Genomic DNA, 15,340 nt, shown 5'->3' on the forward strand with positions numbered 1-15,340 from the left:
TGCACACACTCAGACGACAAGGCCGACGGGTACTTATCAACTGGGTGCCAAGTCATGTGGGAATAATAGGAAATGACATTGCAGACGAAGCTGCAAAACTTGCTACTAAGAGGAGAAATGTAGACATTTACATACCACAGAGTCTATCCCAGATGAAGAAGGTAATTCGAAACAGAGCAATGCAAAAGATGTACAGTGACCACACCACAGCAGTTGCGACATCAGGATCTGCGGGTTGGTACAAGAATTCAACCAACTACGAACCACTTAGTTTGATGAAAGGGGGCAGTAGAACAACAGAAGTGCACTTACATCGCATCAGGCTTGGATACCCATGTGCATGGGAAATAGGCTTACAGGTTCCGGAAGATGAGAGGAAATGTCAACACTGTGGAGAAATGCCCGACAGACCACTGGAACATTATCTAACACAGTGCACAGTTACAAACCCATTACGATTTCAACTTAGGTTCAACAGAGCAGAAGAAGTTGCTAAACACATGGCAAAATCTTACTGAAGCGACCATACGAGTCATAAATACTCATACTCCGCCCAAGTAAAACAGAAACAAGCAACACTTAGTGGGCCAGCCAGAGGCTTAGGGCACGCGCAGGATTATCCCTGCAAAGAAGAAGAAGAAAAAAAAAATCTCCAACAGAGTTATGGGTGACATATAAATCGCACATAGCTAAAGATATTATCCGTCGCATACGTAAGGAAAATTCAAATATGAACATGGATTTCACAGCAAAAATCTACCACGAAGCGTTGATAATGATTCAAGATTTGTGCTTAGAAATCGTGAACAAAGTTCTCTATCAATTGTAAATACCATCACCGAGTCGACCTGCTCCTGCACCGTTCGATGTAGAAAAAAATGAACAAAGCGTCATGAAAAAAATTACAACAAGGGTGATCTGTTGTTGTATGTGCAGTCAAATATTCGTAAGCTAACGCTTGAGCGAAAAAGCATTTATAATCAAATAATTCAACTTGTCAAAAATGGGCTTTGAGAAATCTTCTTAGATGCGCCAGGAAAAACTGGTGAAACCTTTCTAATTAGATTGATTCTGGCAGCATTTTGATCCCAAAATGGCATAACCTTAGCTCTTGAATCGTCTGGAATAGTTGCGACATTGCTACCAGGTGGAAGAACTGCTACTTCGGCTTTAAAATTGCCAATGAACATGAGATTCATTGAAACTCCCATGTGCAACATTTCCAAAGCATCCGGCATGGGAAAAGTATTGCAGAATTGTATACTTATTGTTTAGAATGAATGCTCAATATCCCACGAAAAATCGTTTGAGGCTTTTGATCGATCATTGCATGATTTGCGTGGAAACAGCAGACCATTTGGGAATGCATTAATATTGCTTACAAGAAATTTCAGGCAAACATTATATGTAATTCCACGATTGACACCAGCGGACGAAATAAATGCTCACCTGAAGTACTCTACTTTATGGCGCCACGTAAAGACTTTTATATTAATCACAAATATGCGTGTAGTTATGTTGCTACTGGAAAACGATCCATCAGCTGAGATATTCTAACATCAATTTCTGGAAATTGGGAACGAAAACGTGTCGGTTGATTTGACCTCAGGACGAATTTCATTGTCTCATAACTTCTGCAGTTTAGTGATGTCAAAAGAAAAATTGGTTGAAAAGTATTTCCCAATATTCAAACCAACTATATGAATCACGATTTGCTGAATGAACGAGCTATTCTTGCAGCCAAGAACAAAGATGTCTACGAACTTAACAATATTATTCAGTCTAACATTCATAGCGAGGCAGTCACATACAAGTCCATCGACACTGTTGTGGAAGCAGATGAATCGGTTAATTATCCAACAGAATTTTTTAATTCACTCGATCTGCGAGGGATACCATCACACGTACGACAATTGAAAATCGGCGTGCCAAGTATCATGATGTGAAATATCAATCAGCCAACACCTTTGTAGCGGTTTGCAGTAAAAAAAGTAATCAGCAGCGTCGCGCAAGTAACAATCTTCGCAGGACCTGTCATATGTGAAGAGGTCCTCATTCCTCGCATTACTATGATTCCAACAGATATGCCATTTCAATTTAAGAAATGTTAATTTCCAATTCGATTTGCGTTTGCAATCACCATCAACAAAGCTCATAGCCAATCTTCAGAATTGTGCAGTTTATACCGAGACACGGATTGCTTCTCACATGGATAATTACGTGTTGTGTGTTCAAGAGTCGGCAAACCAGACAATCTCTATATCTCCACAGACAATGGAACAACAAAAAATATTGTTTACCCACAAACATTGTGAAAGTATACATATTAGAAACGTGCGTTTTCTCTTTTCTTTCTTTTCCATTTAACCAGACTTAGCCACAGCAATGCGTGGTGGGTACTGCTAGTCTATATAAATATAAATGGAAATGTTCGTTTGTTCAAAATCGCTAATCTCCGAAAGTTCTTCACCGACTGCTTTGAAATTTTCAAAGAACGTTCCATTCGCATCCGAGCAAATTTTTATATACATACTATATAGAGGTTACGTCTGTGACGGTAAAAAACCTGCTTTTTCTGAAAAACTGTGTTTTTCATATATTTTTCATGTGAGGGAAATCTTCTAAATCTCTTTACCAATTGCTTTGAAATTTTGACACTACGTTGCATTCGAATAGGCGCGTCTTTTTATATATCTAGTATATACATGCCTCACCTGTGAAAGGAAAAAACATGTTTTTTTTTTAAACAGCTCTCTCTGTTAGACGTAGGAGCAACACACGCTGTAATCTTCGAAAGTTCCTCACCGATTGCTATGAAATTTTGACACAACGTTACATTCAAATAGGCACATCTCCTTACATATCTACTATATAGATGCCATTCCTTTGACAGGTAAAAACATGCATTTTTTTAAAAACAGTGCCATCTGTTGCACATAATAGCAACATGCACGCAATAATACATTTGTCACAAATTCCATTTCAATGTTTCCGATTGCATTGATATATTATATTTTCATAGATTTCGATTTATTTAATTTTTTTATTGAATTATTTTGTGTGACAGTGTGTTGAAATTGAGCTGTGTTGTTTACCATACCATTCATTTTGTAGGAATAAGTATGGAAGCCACACCTGTGACAGGTAAAACTATGTTTTTTCTTGAAAAACAGCGCCATCTGTTGCATGTAAGAACAACACACATGTTATGCAAAATATGTTACAATTCCATTTCAATGTTTCTGATTGCATTTAAATTGAATTTTCATAGTTTTTTATTTATTTTCATTTTGATTTAATTATTTTGAGTAAATTGCTTTGGAATTGAGCTGTGATGTTTACCATACCGTTCTTTTCGTGAGTATAGTATATATAATTTTTCATATTTTCGTTTAATTTTTTAACTGTTTTTCTTATATTTTAGTGATGAGAACATCAGATCACTTTATGTTCCTTAATTTCTGACACAGGTGGAAACTGAGTACCCAAATGAGCCACATGGATGTTAGAAAGAACATTTTCAGAATCGGAGTAGTTAACAGAGGGAATGCATTAGGCAGTGATGTGGTGGAGGCTGACTCCATACACAGTTTCTAATGCAGATATGATAGAGCCCAGTAGACTCAGGAATCTGTACATCGGTTGATTTACAGTTGAGAGGCAGGACAAAAGAGCCAGAGCTCAACCCCCACAAGCACAATTAGGTGAGTACTCATGTAAATATATTTATATGTAGATGTGATAGAGCCCTGAAGGCTGAGGAATATGTACATCAGTTGATTGATGGTTGCGAGGTGGGATCAAAGAGGCAGAGCTCAATCCCTGCAAGCACAATCCCTGCAAGCACAATCCCTGCAAGCACAATCCCTGCAAGCACAATCCCTGCAAGCACAACTAGGTGAGTACAACTAGGTGAGTACACACACACACACACAAAAACACACACACACACACACACATACACACACACACAAACACACACACACACACACACACACACACACACACACACACACACACACACACACACACACACACACACACACACACACACACACACACACACACACACTCACACACACACTCCTTGATGATAAAGGAATGGAGGTTCAAGAAGATGGTTATCCCAGGCTGCTAGGGGTACTGTACATTACATGCACCATGACGATGGGAACATTATGAGTAGAAGTAGCGGTGATATATAACCCTCCACCAAACGACAGAAAACCCAGGCAAGAGGATGACAGAAACATCATGGCAGTTAACACTATAATTCAGAGTGCAGCCACTGCTGCCTGTAGAAACCGATCCCTTCTGCTCATCATGGGGAAGATCAATCACAGAAGGAAAGACTGGGAGAACAAGGAACCACACGGAGGTGAAGAAACATGGTGAGCTAAACTATTTGAGGTGGCGACAAAACCTTTTAAGGCAGCATGTCAGGGGACCCACTTGGATGAGAGGAAACGATAATGTGCGAGACTCGACCTAGTCTTCATTCTGAACGACTCCGACTTAAGGGAAATCGGTTTCGAGGCCCCAGTCGGAATAAGCAATCACAGTGTAATCACGTTTGAGTATTTGGTCGAAGAATGGTTAATATACTCAAGGAAGGGACCTGAAAACAAAAGGTTGGTATTCCGAAAGGGAAACTACGAGGAGATAAGAAAATTCGTAACATATATAACTTGTGAAAGCTCAGGGGAAAGACGGCCCAAGATATGATGGACTACATCACGAAGAAGTTTAAGGAGGCAGCAGACAAGTTTGCCCCGGTCTGAAAGGAAAAAAGCGAAATGCAGATGAGAATCCCATGGTTTAATTAGAGATGTACGCTGGTAAGGCAACAACATACAAGGGTGCGGAGAAACAATAGAAATAACAGGACACTTGAGAGCCGAGAAAGATACCAGAGTGCAAGAAATGAATACGTCAGGGTGAGGAGAGAGGCAGAAGGACAATACGAAAATGAGATAGCAAGTATGGAAAATACTCAACCTAAATTGTTGCACAGCCACATCAGAAGAAGGAAAACAGTGAAGGAACAGGTAATGAAATTGAGGATACGGTCTGGCAGATTCACTACAAACGATGAGGAAGTGTGCGATGTTTACCAGTTGGTTGATCACATGCTGAAAATTATACTTTGTTCAAGAAAAACATTGCTTGCTCTAAATTCATGTGACCCGGGTTCGAATCCCGGACAGGCTCTGATAATTTTCAATAGGCATATTTCATTGTAAAAAGGAGATTTAAATAACGTAACTAAACTCAAATATCCACGGCCTGTTGGTCTAGTGGTATGATTCCTGCTTTGGGTGCAGGAGGTCCCGGGTTCAACTCCCGGACAGGCCCTCAATATTTTCCTTCAAGAGCAAGTTAATTATACTGTAAAATTAATTGCTTACATTTTACCAACATTAAGAAATGCACTATTAAACATAGGAGACACCATAAGACTTAATTTTTAATTAGCAAACCAGTATGATGCATATAATTTAAAATGTAATTAACTAATCTATATAAATAAAAATGGAAATGTTCGTTTGTTAAGAATCGCTAATCTCCGAAAGTTCTTCACCGATTGCTTTGAAATTTTCTCACAACGTTCCATTCGCATCCGGATAGGTTTTTATATACATACTATATAGAGGTTACGTCTGTGACGGTAAAAACCATGCTTTTTCTGAAAAAACTGTGTTTTTCATATGTTTTTCATGTGAAGAAAATCTTCAAAATCTCTTTACTAATTGCTTTGAAATTTTGACACCACGTTGCATTCGAATAGGCGCGTCTTTTTGTATATCTACTATATACATGCCTCACCTGTGAAAGAAAAAAACATTTTTTTTAAACAGTGCCATCTGTTTGAGGTAGGAGCAACACACGCTGTAATCTTCGAAAGTTCTTCACCGATTGCTTTGAAATTTTGACACAACGTTGCACTCGAATAGGTGCGTCTTTTTATATATCTACTATATAGATGACAGGTAAACTTTTGACAGGTAAAAACGTGCATTTTTTGAGAAACAGCGCCATCTGTTGCACATAATAACAACATGCACGCTATACTAAATATGTCACAAATTCCATTTCAATGTTTCCGATTGCATTGATAAATTATATTTTCATAGGTTTCGATTTATTTTATTTTTTATTGAATTATTTTGTGTGATAATGTGTTGAAATTGTGCTGTGTTGTTTACCATACCATTCATTTTGTAGGAATAAGTATGGAAGCCACACCTGTGACAGGTAAAACTATGTTTTTCTTAAAAAACAGCGCCATCCGTTGCATGTAAGAACAACACACATGTTATGCAAAATATGTTACAATTCCATTTCAATGTTTCTGATTGTATTTAAATTGAATTTTCATAGTTTTTTATTTATTTTCATTTTGATTTAATTATTTTGAGTAAATTGCTTTGAAATTGAGCTGTGATGTTTACCATACTGTTCATTTCGTGAGTATAGTATATTTTATTTTTCATATTTTCATTTTATTTTTTAACTGTTTTTCTTATATTTTAGTGATGAGAACATCAGATCACTTTATGTTCCCAAATTTCTGACACAGGTGGAAACTGAGTACCCAAATGAGCCACAGGGATGTTAGAAAGAACATTTTCAGTGTCAGAGTAGTTAACAGATGGATTGCATTAGGCAGTGATTTTATGGAGGCTGACTCCATACACAGTTTCAATTGTAGATATGATAGGACACAATAGGCTCAGAAATTTGTACATCGGTTGAATGACAGTTGAGAGGCATTACCAAAGAGCCAGAGCTCAATCCCCACAAGCACAATTAGGTGAGTACAATTAGGTGAGTACTCATGTAAATATATTCATATGTAAATGTGATAGAGCCCTGTAGGCTTAGGAATCTGTACATCAATTGATTGAGGGTTGTGAGGCGGGATCAAAGAGCCAGAGCTCAATCACTAGAAGCACAATCCCTGCAAGCACAACTAGGTGAGTACAACTAGGTGAGTACACACACAAACACACACACACACACACACACACACACACACACACACACACACCCATATTCCTATGGGATATACATTGGGACACAGAACTCGGAACCAAGTCCGTAGACATGATGGACTATGTCACCCAAAGACATGATGGACTATGTCACCCAAAAATGTCAGGAGGCTGTAAGCAGGTTTGTCCCAGCCCGACAGGAAAAAACAGAGAAGCAAAGGAAGAATCCGTGGTTTAATAAGGAATGTATGAAAGCAAAGGAGCTGAACAAAAGGGCATGGAGGAACTTCCGTAATAACAGAACACCAGATAGAAGAGAGAGATACCAGAGAACCAGGAACGAGTATGTCAGTGTGAGAAGAGCAGCTGAGAAAAGGTATGAAAATGATATAGCTAATAAAGCCAAGACCGAACCAAAGCTACTACACAGTCACATCAGGAGGAAGACAACAGTGAAGGAACAGGTGATGAAACTTAGGGTGAGCGAGGACAGGTACACAGAGAATGACAAAGAGGTGTGTGAAGAACTCAACAAAAGGTTCCAGGAGGTCTTTACAATAGAACAGGGAGATGTCGCGGCGCTAGAAGAGGTGGCAGCAAACCAGGTGACCTTGGAAAGGTTCGAAATTACAAGAGATGAGGTCAAGAAGCACCTATTGGAGCTGGATGTGAGAAAAGCTGTTGGGCCGGATGGAATCTCGCCATGGGTATTGAAAGAGTGTGCAGGAGCACTTTGCCTACCACTCTCCATAGTGTATAGCAGGTCACTGGAAACGGGGGACCTACCAGAAATATGAAAGACTGCTAATGTAGTACCAATATACAAAAAGGGTGACAGACAAGAGGCACTGAACTACAGGTCAGTGTCCTTAACTTGTATACCATGCAAGGTGATGGAGAAGATGTGAGAAGAAACCTAGTAACCCATCTGGAGAGAAGAGACTTCGTGACAACCCATCAACATGGGTTCAGGGAGGGTAAATCTTGCCTTACAGGCTTGATAGAATCCTACGATCAGGTGACAAAGATTAAACAAGAAAGAGAAGGGTGGGCGGACTGCATTTTTTTGGACTGTCAGAAAGCCTTTGACACAGTACCCCATAAAAGGTTGATGCATAAGCTGGAGAAACAGGCAGGAGAAACTGGTAGGGCGCTCCAGTGGAAAAGGGAGTACCTAAACAATAGGAAGCAGAGAGATACAGTGAGGGGTGAGACCTCAGACTGGCGTGAAGTCACCAGTGGAGTCCCACAGGGCTCTGTACTTGGACCAATCCTGTTTCTGATATACGTAAATGATCTCCCAGAGGGTATAGACTCATTCCTCTCAATGTTTGCTGACGACGCCAAAATTATGAGAAGGATTAAGACAGAGGAGGACAGCTTGAGGCTTCAAGAAGACCTGGACAAGCTGCAAGAATGGTTGAACAAGTGGCTGTTAGAGTTTAATCCAAGCAAATGTAATGTAATGAAGATAGGGGTAGGAAGCAGGAGACCAGATACAAAGTATCACTTGGGAGATGAAATACTTCAAGAGTCAGAGAGAGAGAAACACCTGGAGGTTGATATCACGCCAGACCTGTCCCCTGAAGCTCATATCAAGAGGATAACAGCAGCAGCATATGCCAGATTGGCTAACATAAGAAAGGCCTTTAGAAACTTGTGTAAGGAATCTTTCAGAACATTATATACCACATATGTCAGACCAATCCTGGAGTATGCGGCACCAGCATGGAGTCCATATCTAGTCAAGCATAAGACAAAAATGGAAAAGGTTCAAAGGTTTGCCACCAGACTAGTACCCGTGCTGAGAGGTATGAGCTACGAGGAGAGACTACGGAAATTAAACCTCACTTCGTTGGAAGACAGAGGAGTTAGGGGGGACATGATCACCACATTCAAGATCCTCAAGGGAATCGACAAGGTTGATAAAGACAGGCTGTTTAACCCAAGAGGCACACGCACTAGGGGACACAGGTGGAAACTGAGTGCCCAAATGAGCCACAGAGATATTAGAAAGAACTTTTTTAGCGTCAGAGTGGTTGACAAATGGAATGCATTAGGAAGCGATGTGGTGGAGGCTGACTCCATACACAGTTTCAAGTGTAGATATGATAGAGCCCAATAGGCTCAGGAACCTGTACACCTGTTGATTGACAGTTGAGAGGCGGGACCAAAGAGCCAGAGCTCAACCCCCGCAAGTACAACTAGGTGAGTACAACTAGGTGAGTACGCACACACACGCACACAAACACACACACTCACACACACACACACACACACACACACACACACACACACACACACACACACACTCACACACACACACACACACACACACACACACACACACACACACACACACACACACACACACACACACACACACACACACACACACACACACACATACACACACACACACACACACACACACACACACACACACACACACACACACACACACACACACACACACACACACACTTATGTCGGGAGATTTGCCCAGTTGCTGGAAGGAGGCAAATGTCGTACCGATTTTCAAAAAGGGTGATAGGGAGGAGGCACTTAACTACAGACCCGTATCACTGACAAGCATCCCCTGCAAAATACTTGAAAGAATAATTAGGCTAAGACTTGTTGAGCACCTGGAGAGCATTGGGTTTGTAAACAAGCACCAACATGGGTTCTGGACAGGGAAATCATGCCTAACAAACCTTTTAGAATTCTATGATAAAGTAACAAGGATAAGGCAGGACAGAGAAGGCTGGGCAGACTGCATATTTCTTGACTGCCAAAAGGCCTTTGATACGGTACCGCACATGAGACTGCTATACAAACTTGAGAGGCAGGCAGGAGTAAGCGGAAAGGCCCTAGTATGGGTGAAGAACTACCTAACAGGAAGGAGCCAGAGGGTAATGGTAAGGGGCGAAAAGTCGGACTGGCGAACAGTAACAAGTGGAGTACCTCAAGGATCGGTGCTGGGACCAATCCTCTTTCTAATTTACGTAAATGATATGTTTACAGGAGTGGAATCATACATGTCAATGTTTGCAGATGACGCAAAATTAATGAGAAGAGTTGTGACAGACGAGGATTGTAGGATCCTCCAAGAGGACTTAAACAGGCTGCAGAGATGGTCAGGGAAATGGCTACTGGAGTTTAACACCAGTAAATGTAAAGTTATGGAAATGGGATCAGGTGACAGGAGACCAAAGGGACAGTACACAATGAAGGGGAACAGCCTACCTGTAACGATTCGAGAAAGAGACCTGGGAGTGGATGTGACACCTAATCTAACTCCTGAGGCACATATAAATAGGATAACGACAGCAGCGTACTCTACACTGGCGAAAATTAGAACTTCATTCAGAAACCTAAATGAGGAAGCTTTTAGGGCGCTTTACACTGCCTACGTGAGACCCGTCTTAGAGTATGCCGCGCCATCATGGAGCCCCCACCTGAAGAAACACATAAAGAAACTGGAGAAGGTTCAGAGGTTTGCGACGAGGCTTGTCCCAGAGCTACGAGGGATGGGATATGAAGAGCGGCTGAAGGAACTGAACCTTACGACACTAGAGAAAAGAAGGGAGAGAGGAGATATGATAGGGACATAAAATACTCAGGGGAATTGACAAAGTGGAAATAGATGAAATGTTCACACGTAATAATAACAGAACGAGGGGACATGGGTGGAAACTGGAAACTCAGATGAGTCACAGAGATGTTAGGAAGTTTTCTTTTAGCGTGAGAGTAGTAGAAAAATGGAATGCACTTGGGGAACAGGTTGTGGAAGCAAATACTATTCATACTTTTAAAACTAGGTATGATAGGGAAATGGGACAGGAGTCATTGCTGTAAACAACCGATAGCTAGAAAGGCGGGATCCAAGAGTCAATGCTCGATCCTGCAAGCACATATAGGTGAGTACACACACACACACACACACACACACACACACACACACACACACACACACACACACACACACACACACACACACACACACACACACACACACACACACACACACACAACAAACACCATAACAAATGCAGTGTTTCCAAAGGGCTACTATGTAGTGAGGAAAGAGAGAGAAGGGAGAGGAGGAGGTGGTGTAGGTTTGCTACTAAGAGAAGGTTGGAGTTTCGAAGAGATGGTAATTCAGAACTGTGAAGGTTTCAGTGACTACATATCAGGCACCATAGCAACTGGAGGACAGAAAATTATAGTAGTAGTCATATATAACCCCCCACCAAATGTCAGAAGACCCAGACAGGAATATGATAGAAACAACTTGGCCACCATCAATATAATAGAGAGAGCAGCTTCTGTGGCTAGCAGGAACGGATCCAGGCTACTAATCATGGGAGACTTCATCCATGGAAAGATAGATTGGGGGAACAGAGACCTACATGGTGGCCCAGACACATGGAGAGCTAAGCTGCTGGATGTGGCAACAAGAAACTTTCTAAGTCAACACGTCAAGGGACCGACAAGAACGAGAGGAGGGGATGAACCAGCCTTGCTTGACCTGATATTTACCCTAAATGAGTCGGATATAAGGGAAGTTAAGTTGGAAGCCCCCTTGGGAATGAGTGATCATAGTGTATTGAGCTTTGAGTACCTGGTTGAACTAGGAATTATCATCCCCAAAAAAGAACTGGGAAACAAAGGGCTGGCGTACTGAAAGGGAAACTATGAGGAGATGAATAAATTCCTATGGGATATACATTGGGACACAGAACTCGGAAACAAGTCCGTACAAGACATGATGGACTATGTCACCCAAAAGTGTCAGGAGGCTGTAAGCAGGTTTGTCCCAGCCCAACAGGAAAAAACAGAGAAGCAAAGGAAGAATCCGTAGTTTAATAAGGAATGTATGAAAGCAAAGGAGCTGAACAAAAGGGCATGGAGGAACTTCCGTAATAACAGAACACCAGATAATAGAGAGAGATACCAGAGAACCAGGAACGAGTATGTTAGTGTGAGAAGAGTAGCTGAGAAAAGGTATGAAAATGATATAGCTAATAAAGCCAAGACCGAACCAAAGCTACTACACAGTCACATCAGGAGGAAGACAACAGTGAAGGAACAGGTGATGAAACTTAGGGTGGGCGAGGACAGGTACACAGAGAATGACAAAGAGGTGTGTGAAGAACTCAACAAAAGGTTCCAGGAGGTCTTTACAATAGAACGGAAGAAGTCACGGCGCTAGGAGAGGTGGCAGCAAACCAGGTGACCTTGGAAAGGTTCGAAATTACAAGAGATGAGGTCAAGAAGCACCTATTGAAGCTGGATGTGAGAAAAGCTGTTGGACCGGAAGGAATCTCACCATGGGTATTGAAAGAGTGTGCAGGAGCACTTTGCTTGCTACTCTCCATAGTGTATAGTAGGTCACTGGAAACGGGAGACCTACCAGAAGTATGGAAGACTGCTAATGTAGTACCAATATTTAAAAAGGGTGACAGACAAGAGGCACTGAACTACAGGCCAGTGTCCTTAACTTGTATACCATGCAAGGTGATGGAGAAGATTGTGAGAAAAAACCTAGTAACCCATCTGGAGAGAAGAGACTTCGTGACAACCCATCAACATGGGTTCAGGGAGGGTAAATCTTGCCTTACAGGCTTGATAGAATCCTATGATCTGGTGACAAAGATTAAGCAAGAAAGAGAAGGATGGGCGGACTGCATTTTTTTGGACTGTCGGAAAGCCTTTGACACAGTACCCCATAAAAGGTTGATGCATAAGCTGGAGAAACAGGCAGGAGTAACTGGTAGGGCGCTCCAGTGGATAAAGGAGTACCTAAACAATAGGAAGCAGAGAGTTACAGTGAGGGGTGAGACCTCAGACTGGCGTGAAGTCACCAGTAGAGTCCCACAGGGCTCTGTACTTGAACCTATCCTGTTTCTGATATACGTAAATGATCTCCCAGAGGATATAGACTCATTCCTCTCAATGTTTGCTGACGACGCCAAAATTATGAGAAGGATTAAGACAGAGGAGGACAGCTTGAGGCTTCAAGAAGACCTGGATAAGCTGCAGGAATGGTCGAACAAATGGCTGTTAGAGTTTAATCCAAGCAAATGTAATGTAATGAAGATAGGGGTAGGAAGCAGGAGACCAGATACAAAGTATCACTTGCGAGATGAAATACTTCAAGAGTCAGAGAGAGAGAAACACCTGGAGGTTGATATCACGCCAGACCTGTCCCCTGAAGCTCATATCAAGAGGATAACAGCAGCAGCATATGCCAGATTGGCTAACATAAGAACGGCCTTTAGAAACTTGTGTAAGGAATCTTTCAGAACATTATATACCACATATGTCAGACCAATCCTGGAGTATGCGGCACCAGCATATAGTCCATATCTAGTCAAGCATAAGACTAAAATCGAAAAGGTTCAAAAATTTGCCACCAGACTAGTACCCGAGCTGAGAGGTATGAGCTACGAGGAGAGACTACGGGAATTAAACCTCATTTCGTTGGAAGACAGAGGAGTTAGGGGGGACATGATCACCACATTCAAGATCCTCAAGGGAATCGACTGGGTTGATAAAGACAGGCTGTTTAACACAAGAGGCACACGCACTAGGGGACACAGGTAGAAACTGAGTGCCCAAATGAGCCACAGAGATATTAGAAAGAACTTTTTTAGTGTCAGAGTGGTTGACAAATGGCATGCATTAGGAAGTGATGTGGTGGAGGCTGACTCCATACACAGTTTCAAGTGTAGATATGATAGAGCCCAATAGACTTAGGAACCTGTACACCTGTTGATTGACAGTTGAGAGGCGGGACCAAAGATCCAGAGCTCAACCCCCCGCAAGCACAACTAGGTGAGTACAACTAGGTGAGTACGCACACACACACACACACACACACACACACACACACACACACACACATACACACACACACACACACACACACACACACACACACACACACACACACACACACACACACACACACACACACACACACACACACACACACACACACACACACACTCAGTAGTTTCAAAGCGTTATATGACAAAGAGTGCTGGGAAGACGGGACACCACGGGCGTAGCTCTCATCCTGTAACTACAGTTAGGTAATTACACTTAGGTAATTACACACACATACTCACACACACACTCCTTGATGATAAAGGAATGGAGGTTCAAAAAGATGGTTATCCCAGGCTGCTAGGGGTACTGTACATTACATGCACCATGACGATGGGAACATTATGAGTGGAAGTAGCGGTGATATATAACCCTCCACCAAACGACAGAAAACCCAGGCAAGAGGATGACAGAAACATCATGGCAGTTAACACTATAATTCAGAGGGCAGCCACTGCTGCCTGTAGAAACCGATCCCTTCTGCTCATCATGGGGAATATCAATCATGGAAGGATAGACTGGGAGAACAATGAACAACACGGAGGTGAGGAAACATGATGAGCTAAACTATTTGAGGTGGCGACAAAACCTTTTAACGCAGCATGTCAGGGGACCCACTAGGATGAGAGGAAACGATAATGTGCGAGACTCAACCTAGTCTTCATTCTGAACGACTCCGACTTAAGGGAAATCGGTTTCGAGGCCCCAGTCGGAATAAGCAATTACAGTGTAATCACGTTTGAGTATTTGGTCGAAGAATGGTTAATATACTCAAGGAAGGGACCTGAAAACAAAAGGCTGGTATTCCGAAAGGGAAACTACGAGGAGATAAGAAAATTCGTAACATATATAACTTGGGAAAGCTCAGGGAAAAGACGGCCCAAGATATGATGGACTACATCACGAAGAAGTTCAAGGCGGCAGCAGACAAGTTTGTCCCGGTCTTAAAGGAAAAAAACGAAATGCAGATGAGAATCCCATGGTTTAATTAGAGATGTACGCTGGTAAGGCAACAACATACAAGGGTGCGGAGAAACAATAGAAATAACAGGACACTTGAGAGCCGAGAAAGATACCAGAGTGCAAGAAATGAATACGTCAGGGTGAGGAGAGAGGCAGAAGGACAATACGAAAATGAGATAGCAAGTATGGAAAATACTCAACCTAAATTGCTCCACAGCCACATCAGAAGAAGGAAAACAGTTAAGGAACTGGTAATGAAATTGAGGATACGGTCTGGCAGATTCACTACAAACGATGAGGAAGTGTGCGATGTTTACCAGTTGGTTGATCACATGCTGAAAATTATACTTTGTTCAAGAAAAACATTGCTTGCTCTAAATTCTTGTGACCCGGGTTCGAATCCCGAACAAAGGCTCTGATAATTTTCAATAGGCATATTTCATTGTAAAAAGGAGATTTAAATAACGTAACTAAACTCAAATATCCAC

At 41.8% G+C, this 15,340-nt stretch overlaps 1 non-coding gene across 1 annotated transcript; it reads left to right on the forward strand.

Annotated features, from left to right (window-relative positions):
• Positions 1–5,283: 5,283 nt before the first annotated feature.
• Positions 5,284–5,355, forward strand: TRNAP-UGG (transfer RNA proline (anticodon UGG)). The gene has a single exon. It is a non-coding gene; the product is annotated as a tRNA-Pro (tRNA).
• Positions 5,356–15,340: the final 9,985 nt, after the last annotated feature.

This window comes from Procambarus clarkii, chromosome 1, assembly GCF_040958095.1.
Source record: "Procambarus clarkii isolate CNS0578487 chromosome 1, FALCON_Pclarkii_2.0, whole genome shotgun sequence".
Taxonomy (NCBI): domain Eukaryota; kingdom Metazoa; phylum Arthropoda; class Malacostraca; order Decapoda; family Cambaridae; genus Procambarus; species Procambarus clarkii.